This window comes from Tursiops truncatus, chromosome 14 (genome assembly GCF_011762595.2).
Source record: "Tursiops truncatus isolate mTurTru1 chromosome 14, mTurTru1.mat.Y, whole genome shotgun sequence".
NCBI lineage: Eukaryota > Metazoa > Chordata > Mammalia > Artiodactyla > Delphinidae > Tursiops > Tursiops truncatus.
Genome location: NC_047047.1, coordinates 11,938,733 through 11,959,102, shown reverse-complemented (window position 1 = coordinate 11,959,102; position 20,370 = coordinate 11,938,733). Strand labels below are relative to the sequence as shown.

Genomic DNA, 20,370 nt, shown 5'->3' with positions numbered 1-20,370 from the left:
AGTCTCCTTCCTTCCCCTGACTGTAAACTTCTCAAGGGCGAGGACTGGTCCACTCGCCTCTATCGCTACCCAGGTTGTGCAGCAGAGGGCCTGGCTCATAACTGCTCCCAAACCTTCTGATGAATGCATGAGTCAAAGCTGCTCGTCTTCTGACCCTCAGTCGCATCGAGCAGCACCGTGGGAAACGGAGTCGGCCTCTCCGCTCTCCTCCCAGGCAGCAGGTCTTCTACGTGACTGGTGTGTGCATCTGGGGGGATTTGGGGTGTGGCGGGGGGGGGGGTTCCTGCTTACAGCAAACTCCTCGAAGAGACTCCCAGACTCCTGCAGCCGCCAGCTCTGTTCCATCTCCTAGCACTTTCACCTCCTTCCCAAGATGCAAGGAGCAAAACTGGATGGGTGGGGGAGGGGCGGGGGGAGGGGCGGGCCACAGGCTAGGAGGGCCTCCAGCTCACAGGGCATGTGGTTCAGTGTGGGCAGGCGCAGGGCAACTAGCTCTGGCGCCCAGAGCCCCTGCTGGTGGGGAGCTTTGATCTTTGGTGCCCCCTCCCACTTCTGGGGGTCCCCGCCCACTGTCCCCCTCCCCAGGGCCCAGCAGACACGCAGCCTCCGGACCCAACCACAGCCCAGGGGCAGGCAGCCTTCCTGCCTCCCTTGAGGTGAGTGACTTCCTGTTTGCCCGCAGCGGAAGCTGCTCAGCACAGGTGGGGAGGTGGCACCTCATACACTGCGCGCGGATGGCGGAGTGGAGCCCACCTTCCAGGAGAGGAGCTCTGGGGCTTTCAGCACACAGCAGAGGGGTGAGAGGCGGGAGGCAGCAGAGGAAGGGAATGGGCACCTGGCTTCTCACTACCTTACACAGAGGGCCCCTAGGGGCTGACACTCACAAGGCCCTTTACAAGCAGCATCTCCAAACCCTAGAGTCCGGGGTGGGGGTGGGGTGTTACGATCCCCACGCCACAGAACAGATAAGGAGACCGAGGGTCAGAGCAGCCTCTCAGGCTGGACTTGAACCCAGGACTGCCAAACCAAATGCACCGTCTGCTATACCCTGTCGCCATTTACACACTGCTGATACGAAGGAGTTGGGATTGCTTTCCAAGGGAGCAGGGCTCCTCATGGCCCAGCCTGAGCTCATTTCTACAACGCAGAGCTTATGAAAACTCCAACGGTGATGGAACTCACTACCATCGTTCCGGGGGTACCGGCTACCAGGCCGGGGGAGAGCCGGGGCCAGAAGCACCTCGACGGGCCCCCATGTCCCTGAATTTGTCACTGTAGAGGTTCTGTCCTTTAGGGAGGCCTGGGAGTAAGGCAGCCACCTGCTCCTTCCTCCAGAAAATGCCCTTTTCCCTCTTAGCTCTCAGGCCTCCACAAGCCCGGGCCCTCAGGGAGGACAGACAGGAGGACACTTGCCTTCCTAAATATTTCTCTGCCAGAGTAGATGGTGACAGTCCCACTGGCCAGCAGCTGGGAGGGAGGGCCAGGGTGAGGGCTTCTAGGGACGGAGCCCACGGCAGGGGTGGTGCCCCTCCCTAACACCTGTGGTCTTAGACTGGGAGGGAGAGGTGTCCCAGAGGCAGGGCAGTGAGGAAAGGGATCACGGGACAGCGGCAGCACCATCACCAACCGCCCTACACACATGGGCACCAAGGCTGCCCTTGTTTTCCTGGGCAAGGGCCAGAAGTGATTATTACGAAAATGAGTGACAGCTTCTATCTCTTGGACTCGGCTGCCCAGTCCCGCAGTGGGTACAGTAACCTTGCTGTGGTTACTGTGGACAGGTGCCCAGGCCACCACTCCCTGGCCTTCTTATTCCTTGGCACCAAAGTCCGGCCCCAGCTGGTCTCTCCCAAAGCCACCCTGTATTTTCAGATTAGCATTTTCCCTGCAGCCACTTGTCACAGGTCTGTCCTTCTTAGGTAAGCAGAGAGTAGGGCTCTACAGTTATTCACATCTGTCCTTGAGCCCCCTGGACACCCAGAAGATGCTTACAAACATCTGTTGCAATACATGTGCGCTAAGATACTTATAAAAGCAAAAATACTCACAACCTCAACATCCACCAGGAACCAGATAAATAAATTATGATAGAACCATCGAGCGAAACTCAGCAACCTTTAACTATCTTGTTTTTGAAGAGTATTTCATGAAGTGGAAAGATTCTCACTGCATATTATTAAGTAAGAAACTTGATTGTATATTCAGTATGGTCTCGATTTTTTTTTAAATGTGCATATTGGGCTTCCCTGGTGGCGCAGTGGGTGAGAGTCCGCCTGCCGATGCAGGCGACGCGGGTTCGTGCCCCGGTCCGGGAAGATCCCACATGCCGCGGAGCGGCTGGGCCCGTGAGCCATGGCCGCTGAGCCTGCGCGTCCAGAGCCTGTGCTCCGCAGCGGGAGAGGCCACAACAGTGAGAGGCCCGCGTACCGCCAAAAAAAAAAAATGTGTGTATTTAGGCAATGAAATACCAAAACACTGGTTGATGGCGGCTATCTGGGTGTGGTAACAGTAGACATGATGTTAAGTTCTTTATGTGTTTTTGGTGTGTACCTGCTGTTTAAAAATAAGCACGTATGTACAAAAAACAAATAAATAAACAAATATGTACGATGTTTGTCATCAGCAAAAATAAATTAAATTTGTTGAATTAAATAATGATTGAATTTCCCTGCTCACTTTAAAGACTGGGAGGTTCTTTGCCAACCCCCCTACCCACCAGGTTGCCGGTGGACGACCAGAGTGAGACGGGGGCGGGCCTAAGAGGGTCTGCATGGGTATTTGTTGCTTCTGACCCCTCACTGCTACCACCGCTCAACTGGCTGCAGGGTGACCTCTCTGACGTTGGTGTAGGGACCTACTCGGAGCCCCAGAACTGGGATGAAGTTTGAGATGAAGACATTTGAGATTTGACGGCTACAGTAAGAAGCCTTCTCAGAGCTTTCCTTATCTGACTAAACGCAGCAAATTCTGAGAAATAAGGCAGCCATAAATTCCTTCTGCAGGGCAGATCTATTCCCAGAAGGGAGAACTCAATAAAATCTACCCCGAACCCCTTCTCTAGGAGAGATTTATGGCCCACAAGGAGACTGCAAAAACACTCACACCTGTGGAGACCAACATTATCACTACTTTGTCATTTCTCATTTGTTCTAAAAACCCATTTGTCTTTGGAAAAGAAACCTATTTGTTCTTCCCAGAGAAGGCTTTTTCTCCGCGCTCCCTCTTCCCTACTAATTTAGGTATATAAGCCTTTAACACTTTAACAAGCCAGCTACTTCTCTGACTGGCTCCCACGTGCAGGCCAATGAACCTTTTTCTACTGTTAATCTTTTGCCAGTTTAATTCGCAGGTCCCAGGGACAAAATCTTAGAGGGTAGGGGAAAAGGGTTTTTTCCCCGTCTCCCACATAGCGAAGATGATCTCCTCCACGAATCCACTAATCTAAATCTATGTTTGCCTAAGTAGGCATATGGTACACATAATAAACATCTTTAATAGTTAAGCATGTATTTGAATATGCATTAAAAAACCCCACGATTTCACAGATAGTGTTGCTAAGGATCTCGCTAAAGTAAATAATGCCTACTTCATGTTGTGTTTTTCAAATTGTGTGTATTCAAGGAAAAATATGAAATAAAATAGTACAGGTGGAAAACTCTTCTGTCAAAAATCATGACAAGCTATGTAAATGAGTGGGCTGAATCCAGCCTTTCAAGCACTTACTCTTTTGGAGGAAGCCCTGTCGAGGGTCTTCCTTATAATGCTAATTAGCCTTCATCAGCCATTGACTGACGAACAGGAAATTCAGGTTGCACAACCGGAGGAAAAGCAAGGCTCTGGTGTTACATAAAAAAGACAACAGGTGGGCTCCCCTGGTTGCGCAGTGGTTAAGAATCCGCCTGCCAAGGCAGGGGACACGGGTTCGAGCCCTGGTCCGGGAAGATCCCACATGCCGCGGAGCAACGAAGCCCGTGCGCCACAACTACTGAAGCCCGCGCGCCTAGAGCCCGTGCTCCGCAACAAGAGAAGCCACCGCAATGAGAAGCCCGCGCACCGCAAGGAAGAGTAGCCCCCGCTCACCGGAACTAGAGAAAGCCCACATGGGGCAACGAAGATCCAACACAGCCAAAAATAAAATAAATAAAGATTTTAAAAAAACAACTTTATGAAAAAAAAAGAGAGAACAGGTATATGCTGACATTGCGAAGGAGGGAGACAAGACTCAGAGGGGGTTTTGTCTGGGCCCCACCCCCACCCCCAAAAGGTTGGTGTTACCCTGGGGGTGCTCTCACATAAGCCTGCCCAGAGCAACAAAGCCCTAGGCTGCCCGGTGCCCTCTCTGTGCCAGCTGGAACAGATCAAGTCTATCAACAGTTGCCCACAGAGACAGAGCGGGCAGTCTGGCTCGGCAGCCTCCAGCAGGAACGGCCCTGGGGCCCCGAGCTCCTCCCCAGGGAGACAGCCCGCACACCTGTGCTTCCGGAGGCCTCTTCTCTCCTGTACGCCTCAGCCCTTCCACTCATCCTCCAAGGGCACACTGGGAGATGCCAGGAAGGCAGGGACCCCTGGTTGGCCGTCCTTGTTTACAAGGACCCCCGCCCCACCCCTGCCCAGGTTCCCAGGCCGAGAGGATGCTTTCCTGAGATCGCGGAGCCAGCAAAGGGCAGAGTTCGAAAGTGCATCCGTGCCTCCTTGCTGGTCCAGCCTGTCCATCCACTTCTCAAGCCTGTTCACCCACAACCCGGGGCTTTGTTCCAGTGGGGCCTAGTTTGCACTTAATGCTCTCCCACAGTGACCTCACCCACTCCCACACGTTCATCTCCTACCCACTCGCTGAAGGTTCACGAACCCTCCCCAGCCCGGAGTCCTAAATGCCAACGGAAATCCTTTAGCCAGGTGAGCAGGACTTCAGAATCAACAGGTGCCCGATCACCTGTCCACGCGCCCATGGGCCTGCCTCCCCGCACCCCCCGCCCCGTGCCCAGCCCTGCGCTCCAGGTCCTGTCTGCAGCGTCGCATGTGCCCCGTTTCCCAAGTTAGCAGGCACCCTTCATGCCTCCAGCGTCCAGTCCTGCTGGTTCTCCGTCCCCGGCAGCCCCTCTGCTCGTCACCTATGCGGAGAACCCCAGGGACCTCCTGCCTCTCAGGTGCACGTCCACAGTCTGTCCCAATTCTCCTCCAGGAGCTCACTCCTGCCCTTGAAAATCCTTCCTGGCTGACCCCCACCTCTCCTCATTGCCTTTAGGGAGAACCCAACAGGGCATTTGAGACCCCCAGCCTCTCCTAGGACCACACACTCCCACCCTGAACCACACCCCCAGTCTATGGGGCTCCCCGGAATAGTTCCTGGAAATTTCACACGTTGTCGTGTCCTCATGCTGTGCTCCTGGTCAGCTCTGTTCCCTTCCCCATCCCCTTTTCCACCTATCCAATCCTCTTCAGCCTCCAGGGCTCACCCCCATCATGCCATTTCTCCAAACAAGCTTTCTAGACCAAGCCGGTAAGAATCGACCGTTACGATAATTCCATAATTCCAACCACGCAAAGCAGTGCAGCGGTCAGAAGCAACAAACCGAGTGTCCAGGGAGCAGCTAGATAAATCTTCTTAAAAAATAGCACCGGCTTTAAAAGTAAGATCATGATTTGTAGCACAGTACAACGTACGTAAGTTTAAAATACATGCATATATAAATCAACATCATATATTTCTCTAAAATAGTCCAGATCCCAGGATAAACGTATCCTAAATATATCAGAGTAGCTGCTGTGCACAAAGGTAGGGAAGATGGTGAAGGGCAGTCAGTGGGACTGGAGTTGAGGGATGAAGAGAAAATCATCATAAGACCCCTTATAATTCAATAATAACAACAAGACAAAAATCCAAGTTAAGTCACAGGCCAAGGACATGAACAGTCCACAGAAAGAGAAAGACAAAGGGTTTAAAACATACAGGAGACTCACAAAGCCGCTGACTATAAATACCTATTAAAACGACCATATGATGCCATTTTTTTGGTCTGCCAAATCGGCAAGAACAGTGTATAACACCAAGCCGGCATCAACGGAAATCTAAAATACACAGAGCCTTTCAATCAGTAATTACACATTTATGGATGTCGCCTGCTGAAACAGTCACAGAAGTGAGCAAAGATGTAGGTACAAGTATCCTTAATGCAGCGTTGTCTATCATAGCAAACAAACAAACGAAAATGGGGAAAACAATTTAGAAAACCATAAAGGAATGGCTACATAAATAGGTTAAATCCATTCAGTGAGATATTACACATTTCTTTTAAAAGGATGAAGCACATCTATATGTCCTGAATCTGAATAAGTATATTAAGTTAAAAAAGAAGGGGGGCGCGGTACAAGGTACAGACATGAGTATTCTTTTTTTTTTTTTTTTGGCCGCCTGCACGGCACGCGGAACTTCCCCAACCGGGGATCGAACCCCCGTCTCCTGCCATGGAAGCGTGGAGTCTTAACCACTGGACCATCAGGGAAGTCCCAGACCTGAGTATTCATATTCTTATTATTTGTGTAAAGAAAAAAGAGAGAAAAGAAAAAGTATAATGTGTATATGTTCATTTACAAATAGAACATAGGTCTGCAAGTATTCTCAATTTCCTCTAAAGAAGATAGGGAATCACAGGACAGGAGAAGGAACGAGATTTCTCACTGTGTTCCTTAAGGGCTGTTTGAACCAACACTTGTAAAAAGATTTTTAACACAGGCAAGTAGTACCTTTCAAAATATTTTTAAAAGAACTTTTAACCCATGCAAATATTATCTTAAAAAGCAGAAAAGAAGTGGAATGCACCCATAAGTCCTGCTGTCTTCTCTCTAACCAGCCCCTGCTGTGAGGCACCCTGGAGACCCTTTCTACTGCAGACAAACATCCCTTTAGCCAAAACCTCTCTCTCTCTCAGAGCACTTGGCTCTAAAACGGCACCACTCGATTATAAGTCCTGATTCTTCACTTACTAGCTGTGTAAAAGTGGGCAACTTTCTTATTCTCGCTGGGCCTCAGTTTTCTCATCTGTGAAACGGGGTGGTCCATACATCACAGACGTGCTGTGAGAATGATTTGTGTTTGCACACGAAGTGCTCAAGAGAGCCTGGCATACAGTACATGCCCGATATCCTCTCCTGTTTTCCTTTTAAGTCTACTAATGAGATCGTTCTTTTGAAAAACAGAAGATTATTGGAATTTTCCTAGAAGGCAACAGTTTTTCTCCCCATATCAAGTCTTTACTGATTTGGAAAACTTGGTGTGTACCTCCCACTTTAGCCCATGTTGTTGGATGGACGCTGCATATAAGGAAGGCCAGTGATGCCTCTCCTGCCAAGAGACACGCTCTCCGTCTCTGGCGATCACCTGTTCCCCGCTAGTGTAAAACTCCAGGCCTGACCCTGAGTTTTCTTGGGAGCACGTAAATCTTCCTGCCGCGGCAGTTGAGAGCATCACCTGCCTTCCTGCATGCCTCCGGTCAGCAGGCTGAGCCCCGCCCCTGCCTCCTCTAATGAGAGCCCCAGAGATGCCTGCTCACCTCTCAGAGCCACCATGGCCTCCTTCCTGTTCAGCAATGCCCAGCCTGCTCCAGCCTCCTTCATGTCTCAGGGCCTTTGCACTTGCCGTTCCCTCTGCCTGGAATGTTCTTCTCCCAGCTAGTCACATGCCTGTGTCTTGTCTACATCCAACTCCTCAGCACAGCCTGTCCTGACCACCCTATTGAACCCAGGAGGTCCCCTCACCTGGTTCTAACCCCTTAAGCTGCTTTGCTTTTATTCACAGCATTTATCTGACATGACATTAAAATTGCTGTTATTGTTACCGTCCATTTCTCTCCACCAGAAAATAAGCTCTAGGGAGGAAAGACTGTCTTGTTCAGTGATGTATCCTTAACACCCAGAAGAGTGCCTAACATACGGGCTCTCAGTATTTGTTGAATGAATGAACAAATAATCGAGTCAACAGGATATGTCTTCTGGGGAAGCTTAAATCTCCACCTCAGATTTAAGCCTCCCAACAAGAAGGACACTCTCAGGACTCCACAGGGGGGCTACTCACCTCTCATCCTTCATACACTGATCCCCTGTAGGCAGCTCATAAGTCCCTGCTCATGGTCACAGAGGACATCCTATCCTGTGCCCCCAGAATTTGAGGGCCTGAAGATGGTACCATTTTCCTACCTTATTTAGAAAGCCTGCTTGCTACCTTTTCTAGCTCAGGGCCGAGTTCTCTGATCTGTTTCACGGTCGTGCCCATCATCACCCTGTTTTGTTTTGTTTTGTTTTGTTTTACAGCATTTAATCACTCTCTGAACGAATGTGATTCATCTCCTCACTTATTTTCTCTCTCCCGCAATTCATGTAAACGAGAGCAGCTGTATTCCCACTGCCTTCATGCCTGATGAGTGGTTGGCATTCAGTAAATATATGTTGAATGAATGGATGAATGAATGACCCTTCTTCAGAACCCTCACATAAGAAAGAAATGAATCACTCGGTACTATCTGCTGTCTAAACCTGACCTTGACGTTTCCTATGTAGAGGGGCTCAGAGACATCCAATTAGTTGCTAATTACATCCAATCAGCTCTGGGCCAGGGGAAGGACTGGGTTAATGAGGTCAGGGGCAGGTGGAGCCCCCAGCTGCCCTGGCCTTGACGTTGATGCTGCCCACCTGACCTAGACATGCAGGCCATGGACCCAAGGGCCTGGGTCAGCACACTTAGCAAAGTGGGAAAAAAACACCTGCAAGGAACTCGCAGCCCTGGCTCCCCTGTTTTACTGAAAGAAGCTAAACTCAATCCTAGAGCCAGAAAGAACGCTAGAGGGGAAAGTGAGTTTGTCTGCTGGGCAGACACTGTTTACCTTCTTAGGAACCTCTGGTGTTTTCTGACCAGACACACCCAGAAGGGCCAAGGAGAAGGGCCAAGGAGAGCCGCCAGCATCCAAGGGAGTGGGGAAGAGCTGGGCTCTCCTCCATCCCAGTGCGCTCCTGGCGGGGGCAGCCTGCCAGACTGGCCAGGCTCCCAGCAAGCAGGGAGCAGGGAGGAGGGCCCCGCCGGGTCACCGGCCTAGGGGCCACTGAGGCCAACGGGAGATAAGGAGTTAGGCCCTCGGTGTCGCCCAGGTCTGATGCTGGATGGTTTTAAGGGCTCCTCCTGCAACCAGGTGCACCCCGCCCGGCTGGAAGAGCCTGTGGAGCCACCGCACCCCAGGCCGGGCAGTTTGACTCTCTCAGGGAGCGTCCCCCTGCTGTCGGCGGCCCTGCCCCCGATGAGGTTGAACGCTGAGGACCCCACCAGCCCTACTCGCTCTCGCCCCTCGGAGCCTCTTCCCGCTCTCCCCGGCTGCGCAGATGCTCCCTCGCTCGGCGGCGCCCCCTGTGAGCGGCACACTCTCCGCAGCGAGGCCGGCGCGGGGCCCCACCTGCCCTTACCAGTGTCCCGCTGGGCTCCTGCTCCGGCCGCCCGCCCGCCCGCCCGGGCGCCCCATGGCCCGGAGCCCAGGCGCGGGCCGGGAACGGCGGGGAACGCGGGGCGGCGGCTGCGCGGGGGACCAGGCCGGTCCAGCTCCGGCGCGCGGCTCGCGCGAGGCACTGGGTTTCCGGCGGGGAGACGGAGGGCGGTGGCCGGGCCGGCGGCGCGGGGCGGGGCGGGCGAAGCCGTCCGACTGGTCTGACGGCGGCGGGCGGGCGCCTCCTGCACGACCTGCGCTGTCCCCGTTGGGCCGCCGGCGCCCCGAGCCCTCTGTCCGGTGTCTTCCTCCAGCTCGGAAACCAGCCGGAAGCCCAGACCAGCCCCAGACGGGTGCACGCCCCGAGCCGGGTCAAAATCCGAGTCCCTCCAAGCCCATTCTGTGCCAGTTCTTTCGTGGGCGCCAGAAAAAACTGCATTATCTCAGCTCAGAATTTCAGCTGTCTGTAACTGTTGACTTACAGACAACTGGTGAACTTTCGCTAGCTGGTTTGGGGATCGGTGGCTTGGAAGCAAATAGTTGTGTCTTGAAACTTCCATTTGTTTTAGCAAACATGTCCTCAGACGTAGTGATATTGGCAAGAAGCTCTTGTTTTTTAATGTTCCACTTGATGCCACTCTCTGGTTTCCATTTCTGTAACTATATAAGACACCATCTGTGAAAATAGAAGTTGATTCCATTTTTCCAGTATAGCCAGTGATATTTCAGCTTCCATAGAGATTGACAACGTGGAGAAGTCCGTCTCTATGGGATGCTGAAGGTCCTCAAGCAACAACAGCAGCTAATAATTTATGAGTGTTATTGATGCGCCAGGCACTAGCTCTCTACCTGTCTTAATACTTAATCCTCACAACCACCGTACAAGGTAGGCAGCTTTCCATACAATGAGGAAACTGAGGCACAGAGAGGGGAAACAACCTGACCAAGGCCACACAGACCGTCATCACTGTAGGATCAGCGATCCTACAACTTATTAGTAATTCACTTGTTAACGCTACAGACATTTATTGTGCACCTACTGTATGTATGTCAGACACTGACTAGGCACTATGGGATAGAAAACTGAACCAAATACTCCAAAAGTTTGCAGCCTAGCAGGAGAGATAAGCAGTGATGTGATGTAGATGGGGGCTGGGAGGTGAGGGGTCGCTCCTGAGGGGAAGAATCCTGGAGAGGAGGGAACCACAAAGGGGAGAGGTCCAACGTCTGCCTGCAAACTTCCTTCAAATCCGTGGCTGACTCCTGAATGAACACGCATGAGGCAAGAATCCACATGACCCAAAGGAAAAGTATAGCTGAGCAGAGATTTGAGCAGTTAGCTGCCTGCTGCTGGGGAATGTGGAGTCAAGTCCTGCTACCTTAGAGGGGGTTGGCAAGCACTTTGGACTGTCCATTGACACCTCAGAATGACCACACTTAAGGGGTAAAGACTGCATTCCAGGATTAAGGGATCTTCCCCAGGATTAGGGGCAAGCCAAGAGAAATCTAAAACCAAGCCCCCGCAAAACCAACTGCATTTCCAATAATTTAACTTCCTGCTAGAACAAAAGTTGACACTCTTCAGAGGAAAATAAAAGAATCCAGGGCATCTACAATGCATCATTCACAATGTCTACCATACAATAACAACAAAATAGCAGACATTGTGAACAGAAAATGTGAACTGTGGTCAAAAGGGGGAAAAAAACCCAGTCAATTAAAATATACCCACTAAAGGAAAACTGTTTTCCTCTACACTCTCAGTACTTCTGACATCAAACATGTGGGTTTTCCCCTCACATTAATCAGTTCTCCAACTCTTCAGACCAACAGAGTGTCCTACAATTTAATTATGACACTACCCAGAGTTAGTGCAGACCCCACAGGTTAAAGCCTCAGTCTCACAAGATTGTCCCCCATTGCAAGTCCCAGGTTGTCACCTGTACTTCTGACCCACTGGCTATAAATTGAGGACTCCCAGGATCCCCTCCTCAGGTTTGTTAATTGCTAGAATGGCCCACAGAACTCAGGAATCACATTACTTACTATTACCAGCTTATTATAAAGGATATAACTCAGGAGCAACCAAATGCAATGAATACATAGGACAAAAAAAGAGTGCAGAGTTTCTATACCATCTCCAGCCACACCACCCTCCTGGCACATGGACGCATTCACCAACCCAGAAACTCTTCAAAACCAGTTGTTTAGGGTTTTTATGGAGGTTCCATTACGTAGGCATATGATTGATTAAATCATTGACCACTGGTGACTGGATTCAGTCTCTAGCACTTCTCCACTCCCTGGAGGTCAAGGGGTAGGACTGAAAGTTCCAAACGTCTAATCACATGACTGGTTCCCCTGGCAACCAGCCCCCATCTGTAGGACCTTTCCAAAAGTCATCTCATTAGCATAAGCTCAGGTGTTGTTGCCTGTTATGAATAACAAAAAACTCTCACCTTTGTCACTGCAGAGCTATTTCAAAAACTGGGGACAAAACAGACAAACAAACCAAAAAACCCCAAGTATTACAACAAAAGATGCTCCTATCACCTTCTCACTCAGGAAATTACAAGAGGTTTTAGGAGTTCTGTGTCAGAGACCAAATATGTATTTTTTATTATATCACAATATCACACGTACAGACAAATAAGATGTTGGAATCAAAAATTAAAAATTAGATAATAATAAAAATAAAGAATTAAAAATAAAAATTATGATAAAAATGTTAGAGAACCTACAGCAAAAGGTAGATATAAAGGTGAAGAGAGGGAATTTCAGCAGAAATACGATCCCCATTACTTTTAAAATAAACAACCAAAAGGAATATAAATATATCTCCTCCAGGGAGGGAAACATCTCTATCTGTATTAACCTGGAATGAAGAGATACCTCAATCTTTCCCTGCCAGAGGGGAGATAGGCAAGTTTGTCACTTTCTGCATAAGATCAGAGCCTCCCAACATTGGGCTTCCTCTACTATAGCATGGCCCACTGTCTGTGCAGGCAACATCTGGACCTCATCGTATCTCCCTGTGGGAATTGGGGTAGGGAGACCTAAGCAACAATGCTCCTCTCCTATTGCTATGAGTCATAAATTATCTCTTATCTTCTGCCAGTGTCTACGAAAACTGTGACATGGTAACTTGCTGGCTTACAAGCAGAGTAAAATCAAATCTTGGATTTTTTCACAGTTCCTGACTTAACAGAGATAAAGAGAAAAATCTTATAAGGACCCAGGGGAGAAAATACACATTGCATACAGTGACCCAATGATAGGAATAACGGCTAACTTCTCATCAGAAACAATGTAGGCCAAAAGACAATGGGACATTGATTTTAAGGGCTGAAAGAAAAAAATCTATTAACTTATAGCTCTGTATCCAGTTAAAAACATGTTTTGCTTTTTTTTTTACAACTTTATTGGAGTATAATTGCTTTACAATGGTGTGTTAGTTTCTGCTTTATAACAAAGTGAATCAGTTATACATATGTTCCCATATCTCTTCCCTCTTGTGTCTCCCTCCCTCTCACCCTCCCTATCCCACCCCTCTAGGTGGTCACAAAACACCGAGCTGATCTCCCTGTGCTATGCGGCTGCTTCCCACTAGCTATCTATTTTACGTTTGGTAGTGTATATATGTCCATGCCACTCTCCCACTTTGTCACAGCTTATCCTTCCCCCTCCCCATATCCTCAAGTCCATTCTCTAGTAGGTCTGTGTCTTTTTTCCTGTCTTACCCCTAGGTTCTTCATGACATTTTTTTTCTTAAATTCCATATATATGTGTTAGCATATGGTATTTGTCTTTCTCTTTCTGACTTACTTCACTCTGTATGACAGACTCTAGGTCCATCCACCTCATTACAAATAGTTCAATTCGTTTCTTTTTATGGCTGAGTAATATTCCATTGTATATATGTGCCACATCTTCTTTATCCATTCATCCGATGATGGACACTTAGGTTATTTCCATCTCCTGGCTATTGTAAATAGAGCTGCAATGAACATTTTGGTACATGACTCTTTTTGAATTATGGTTTTCTCTGGGTATGTACCCAGTAGTGGGATTGCTGGGTCATATGGTAGTTCTATTTGTAGTAGCTAAAAACATGTTTTAAATAGAAAGCCAAATAAAGATATTGTCAACTAAATAAAACCTGAGAGTTTTTGCCTCCAGCAGATTCACACTACAAAAAAAAAAAAAGTGAAGAAATTCTTCAGGAAGATAGGAATGATATAAGATAAAAATTAGAATCTACAGAAAGGAACAAAGAGAACTGGAAATGATAAATTTATGGGTAAATATAAAAGACAATTTTCTTTCTTGTATTAAATGATTTAAAAGTCAACTGACAACTTAGATAAAAAACAGTAATATTGGGGGATTTATAACACACGTAGAGTAAGGTATATGACAAGAAAAGCACAAAGCATACAAGGGGAAGGTAAATAAAACCATATTGTTGTAAGGTTCCTATATGTGAAGCTTTATAATATTAATTCAGAGTAATATCAGTATAGGATATAAAAATAACTACTGAAAGAAAGAAGTCAGGAAAGTAAGGAAAAAATAAACAAAAAAAAAGAGGGGACACATAAAACAAATAGCAAGATTGAAAAGTTATCATTAACTACATTAAACACTTCAGTTAAAAGGCAGAACTTGTCAAAATGTCTAAGAAAATACCCAACCCTATGTTTAGAAAAGACACACTTTAAGTATAAAAGATATACTCTAAGATATAGACAGGTTGGAAGTAAGTGGATGGATAAAATATACTTTTAAACATTAAGCCTGAGAGAGCTTGGTGTGGTTATAGTAAGTGTGGACAAAGCAGACTTCAATACAAAGAGTATTCCCAGAAAAAAAAGTGTCATTTTATAAAGATAAAAGGATCAATTCATCAAGAAAACATAACAATCCTAAATATGTATGAATCTAACAACACAACTTCCAAATATGTCAAGCAGAAATTAACAGAACCAAAGAGAGAAATATAAAATTCACAATCACAGTTGAATATTTTAACACCTCTCTCAGTAATAAATAAAACAAGTACAGACAAAGTCAATAATGGTACAGAAGATGTAAACATTATCATTCATCATGACCAAATCGACATTATAGAATATTACATCAGCAGCAGGATACATATTCTTTTCAAGTGTGCATAGAACATTAACCAACACCAACTATATAGACTATAAAACAATCTCTAAATTGCAGTGGGTTGAAATTGTATAGATCATGTCTTCTTTTTTTTTTTTTTTTTTTTTTTTTTTTTTTTTTTGCGGTACACGGGCCTCTCACTGTTGTGGCCTCTCCCGTTGCGGAGCACAGGCTCTGGACGTGCAGGCTCAGCGGCCATGGCTCACAGGCCCAGCCGCTCCACTGCATGTGGGATCTTCCCGGACCGGGGCACGAACCCGTGTCCCCTGCATCGGCAGGCGGACTCTCAACCACTGCGCCACCAGGGAAGCCCGATCATGTCTTCTTGATCACAATGAAATGAAACTAGAAATCAACAACAGCACTTTATCTAGAAAATACCCCAAAATTTGGAAATCAAGCAATACGCCTCTAAATAACCCGTGGGTCAAAGAAGAAATCCCAGGGAAAATTAGGAAATACTTCAAACTGAAATGGCATAAAGATAGATAAACAGATCAATGTAATGGAAGTAGAGTGTCCTAATATAGGTTCACACACGTATGGTCAATTGGCATCTTTTGGCAAAGGTATGAAGGTAATTCAATGGAAAAAGGAACGTCTTTCTACAAATGGTTCTGGAACACCTAGAAACCTGTATGGTAAGAAAATGAACTTTGGGACTTGTATCTAGAATATATAAAGAAAACTTTCACCTCGATAAAAAATGGGCAAAGGATCTGAATAGACATTTCTCCAAATAAGATACACAAATGACCAATAAACATATGAAACGATGCTCGGCATCATTAGCCATCAGAGAAATACAAATCAAAATGACAATGAGATACTACTTCACGTCCAGTAGGCTGGATGTAATAACAGATAATAATAAGTGTTTGTGAGGATATAGGGAAATTGGAATCCTCATATGCTGCTGGTGGGCTTATAAAATGATCTAGCGGCTTTGGAAAACAGTTTAGCAGGTCCTCAAGGTTAAACATAGAAGTACCATATGACCTAAATCCCATTTTCTGCTATATCCCCAAGAGAAATAAAAATACGCGTCCACATAAAAATTTGTACTTGAATGTTCATAGCAGCATTATTCATGATAGCCCAAATGGGAAACAACCCAAATGTCCATCAACTGATGAATGAATTAAAACAATGTAGTGGGACTTCACTGGTGGTGCAGTGGTTAAGACTCCACGCTCTCAGTGCAGGGGGCCCGGGTTCGATCCCTGGTCAGGGAACTAGATCCCACATGCATGCAGCAACTAAGAGTTTGCATGCCACAACTAAGGAGCCCTCAAGCCGCAACTATGACCCGGCATGACCAAATAAATAACTAAAAAAATATTAAAAAAATAAAATAAATGTCTCACCTTTTCTAAAAAAAATGTAATATATTCATACAATGGAATATTATTCAGCCATACTGGCCCATGATACTACAATATGGATTAACTTCAAAACTTTATGCTAAGTTAAAGAACTCAGGCACAAAAGATCACATATTGCATGACTCCATTTATATAAAATGTCTGGAATAGGCAAATCTATAGAGACAGAAAGTAGATTAATTGTTGCCTAGGACTGGGGGAAAGGGGAAGTGGGGAGCTTTTGCTAAAAAATATGAGATTTCTTTTTAGGGTGATAAAAATGATGAAATTGTGGTGGTGGTTGCATAACTCTATAAAAACACTTGTATTAGCCAGGGTTCTCCAGAGAAATAGAACTATTTCTATTCTAGAGAAATAGAAAGAGGATTTATTTATTCATTCATTCATTCATTCATCCATTCATTATAGGAATTCTCTCCTGATCTGGCATCTGCAAGCTGGAGGACCAGGAACCCACTGGTATAAGTCCCAGTCTGAGTCCAAAGGCCTGAGAACCAGGGGAGCCCATGTCCAAGGGCAGGAGATGATGGATCTCTCAACTCAAGAAGAGAGAGCAAATTTGTCCTTCCTATGCCTTTTTGTTCTATTCAGACCCTTAGTAAATTGGATGATGTCCACTGGCAATAGTGAGGGCCATCTCCTTTACTCAGTCTACCCATTCAAATGCTAATCTCTTCCAGAAACCCCTCACAGTCATGTCCCAAAATAATGTTTTACAGCTGTCTGGGTTTACAATATCCATTAGCTCAGTCTAGTTGACACATCAAATTAACCATCACAATACTAATAACCACTGGAATGTGCACTTTAAATTGCATGACGTATGAATGATGATATCTCAATTAAACTTTTTTTTTTTTTCGGCCTTGCCGCATGGCTTGTGGGAATCTTAGTTCCCCGACCAGGGGTTGAACCCGGGTCTCCGACAGTGAGAGCACCGAGTCCTAACCACTGGACCACCAGGGAATTCCCTCAATTAAACTGTTAGAAAAGAAAAAAATCCAAAACAGTCTTGTGCCTTACCTCACAACACACATAAAAATTAACTCAAGATAGATTATAGACCTAAATATAAAAAACAAAATATCCGGAAGAAAACAGGAGAAAACCTTTGCAACTTTGTGGGTGGCAAAGATTTCTTACAAATGGATAAAAAGACCAGATAAACAGAACTTTATAAAAAAAATTTTAAATTCTGTTAATCAAAATAACCTGTTAGGAAAATGAATAGACAAACCCCAGGTTGGGAGAAAATATTTACAAAAAAATATATCTGACAAAAGAGTCATATTCAGATTATATTCAACTTCTACAATTAATTAAAAAAAACCTCAATTAAAATAATGGCCAACATGAAAAGATCCTCACATCGCTAATTATTAGAGAAATGCAAATCAAAATTACAACGAGATATCTCTTCACACCGGTCAGAATGGCCATCATCAAAAAGTCTACTAATAACAAATGCTGGAGAGGGCGTGGAGAAAAAGGAACCCTCCTACACTGTTGGTGGGAATGTAAATTGGGGCAGCCACTATCAAGAACAGCATGGATGTATATACATTACCACGTGTAGATAGCCAGTGGGAAGCTGCTGTATACACAGGGAGCTCGGTGCTCTGTGATGACGAGAGGGGTGGGATGGGGGTGGGCGTGGGAGGGAGGCTCAAGTGGGAGGGGATATATGTGTACATAGAGCTGATTCACTTTGTTGTACAGCAGACACTAACACAACATTGTAAAGCAATTATACTCCATTAAAAAAAAAAAAGGAACAGCATGGAGTGTTCCCATTAAAAACTAAAAATAGAACTACCATATAATCCATCCATCCCACTCCTGGGCATATGTCCGGAAAAGATGAAAACCCTAATTTGAAAAGATATATACATGCACCCCAATGTTCATTGCAGCACTCTGAACACGAGACCAAGGGCCCCATCTCTGCACACAGCTTCCTGTGTTTCTTCTCTAAACTGGGATCAGACTTTACTATGCCTATACAATGTTGCTTCTTCTTGGGAATGTGTGTATTATTGAAACGCATGATGACAGGCCAGATTTTTCCCTGGGGACCTAAGGGCAGCATCGAGTGCTATTTGAGGACACAAGTGCTACACTGGTGGCACAAAAGCTGAGAAAATAGATGTTCTTTTCCTTTCTTGGAACCCTCTTGGACACCTGGAGAACTGGAGACTCTGGACTTACCTGGAGAGATTGCCTTTGGCACAGACATTGACGGATAAGGAGAGGAGGGAAGTGGAGGGAGATCGGGGATGAAGGTTGTGACAGACATGAGTGAGGGTCCCCCACTGGGTCATCCAGAAATACTGGGTGGAGAGAGGCTTCCTATCAGAGGATGGTGAGGGGCTTAAGGGGAGCTGGATCAGGACCACGACACGCAGGTGGTGTGATCTGCTTTGCTTCCACAGGCTGGAGACACTTGGGTTATAACATTATTAAAACGGTTTTTATAGAGAGCTTTTATACAGAGTACTTTCACATATGTTATTTAATCGTCCAAACGACTCCGAGAAGTATAATGATTTTGGTTTTTCAAATGAATAAAATGAACCTCAGGAAGCTTAAGTAGCCCTACCGAGATTTCTGTGGGTCTCACAACAGGGACACAGAGACACCCAATTTGTCCCCGCAGACCCCCATATCTACCCCAGGAGAAGGAACCGTTATTTTCCCAATTCACCCCACAACACACAAGAAAGAAGACAAAAACTGGAAATACCAATTAACTATGGGAAAATACTACCAATTACGCGTGGGTATTTGAACTGGTTTCCACTCCTGGCTAAGTTCCCTAGGGGGCGCTCTGTGTGTCATCTCCAGCACCTGGAACTGACGCGGAGTCCTTGCTCCATGAAAGTTGTTGAATTAATAATCAGGCACTGATGTGGGGAAATGTCCTTGCCCTAATGGAGCTTGAGATGTAGTAGGGGAATAGACAAATAAGCAAACAAGCAAATATATAACATGTCAGGAAGTAATCATTGCTAGGAAGAAAAATAAACAGGCCACAGAGAGAGCGAATGAAGGAGTCACAGGTGGCTTTGGGTGAAACAATGCTATTTTAGGCAGGATAGTCAAAAAAGACCTCTCGGATAAGGTGCCATTTGTGCAGATGTCTCAGTGAAGAAAATGGAAAGGGAAGAGTAAAAGGGAAATGCACATGAAATTAATATACTTCAGAACGTATTTGCAACAAGTTTTACAGGTATCCCCCGCTTTTCGAAAGTTTGCATTACACCGCTTCTCTTTTACAAAAGACTTACTTAGTACCCGTTTTCACCAATGGAATCCGAAGAGGATTTTCGCTTTTACAAAAAAAGGAGAAAAGCAAAAACAGCATCAGCGTTTGTTTTGCAGCCAACCGTTACGGAGGCAGCACACACTCCAGAAGCAGGAGTAGCACCTAAGCACCCCTGAGCTCCTTCCCTGGGAGCTATACTCAGCATCTCAGCATCAAGGCACCATAGCTTTGAACTGTGTCTGTGAGCATCTGTGCTTTAGCTCGATTTATTTTGTGCATCTGTTAGCAAGATGTGTCCTAAGCTAATTTCTTCTTCACTTTATGCCATTCATGTTTATGAAAGGTTTCACAGGAACACTCTACTTCCAGACAGGGGAGAAACCTAAAATCAGTTTCAGGTAAGTGGCTAGGTGCTCTGGGGGGTTGCAAAATGCAAAACACTTAGTCCCTACCTTAGGTTATTCAGGGGACAGCTGAAACATGCCCACCTGGAAAGACCTCATCAGTATTATGCAAATCAGTGCTCTGAACCACAGGTCCTAGTGGAAGTTTCAAGAAAGTGGGCTTAATGTGGGCTGGCATGGATGGTCCTCAATGCCTTCATGGAAAAAGTGGCCCAAGAGCCTGGATTTGAAAGTTGAGTAGAAACTAGTTGGTGCAGAGAAAGAGAGTGGACCCTCCGAATTAGGGCACAAGGTGGTGGAGGGGTAAGGGATTCAGAGTTTCCAAAGCCTGTTCCTGCCTTAGGACAGACTATAATGCTAGCCATCACTAGCCAAGCCCAGCAGGATCTAGCCCCTGCCTACCTCTCCCCCGTCCTCGTGCTCCGACCACATGGCCTGTGACACAAGGAAAGAAAACATCCATGACTCATAAGGAATGCTGCCAAGGAGAGAGAAGAAAGTGGCAGAGTGACTCCATCACGGCCCATGGAAGGGGATGCCTGACTCGAGGACATAGACCTCCACTCCCTTTGCAGGGAGACCCGCAGAGTGGAGGTGGAGTAACAAGAGAAGCTGTCTGAGTTCACTGGCCACCAAGATCATTCCTCCACTCTGACTTCAAGTCAAATTTTCCGAGTCAT

At 46.4% G+C, this 20,370-nt stretch overlaps 1 protein-coding gene across 4 annotated transcripts in view; it reads right to left on the bottom strand.

Annotated features, from left to right (window-relative positions):
- The window catches only part of PSD4 (pleckstrin and Sec7 domain containing 4), a 37,074-nt gene extending 27,470 nt beyond the window's left edge, over positions 1-9,604 (bottom strand). For 3 of the 4 annotated variants that reach the window (XM_033838494.2, XM_033838499.2, XM_033838498.2), the window contains exon 1: positions 9,448-9,604. The gene's annotated coding sequence lies outside the window, so the exon portion shown is untranslated. The remainder of the gene's footprint in view (positions 1-9,447) is intronic. The other variant, XM_073791146.1, reaches the window with a different exon arrangement.
- Positions 9,605-20,370: the final 10,766 nt, after the last annotated feature.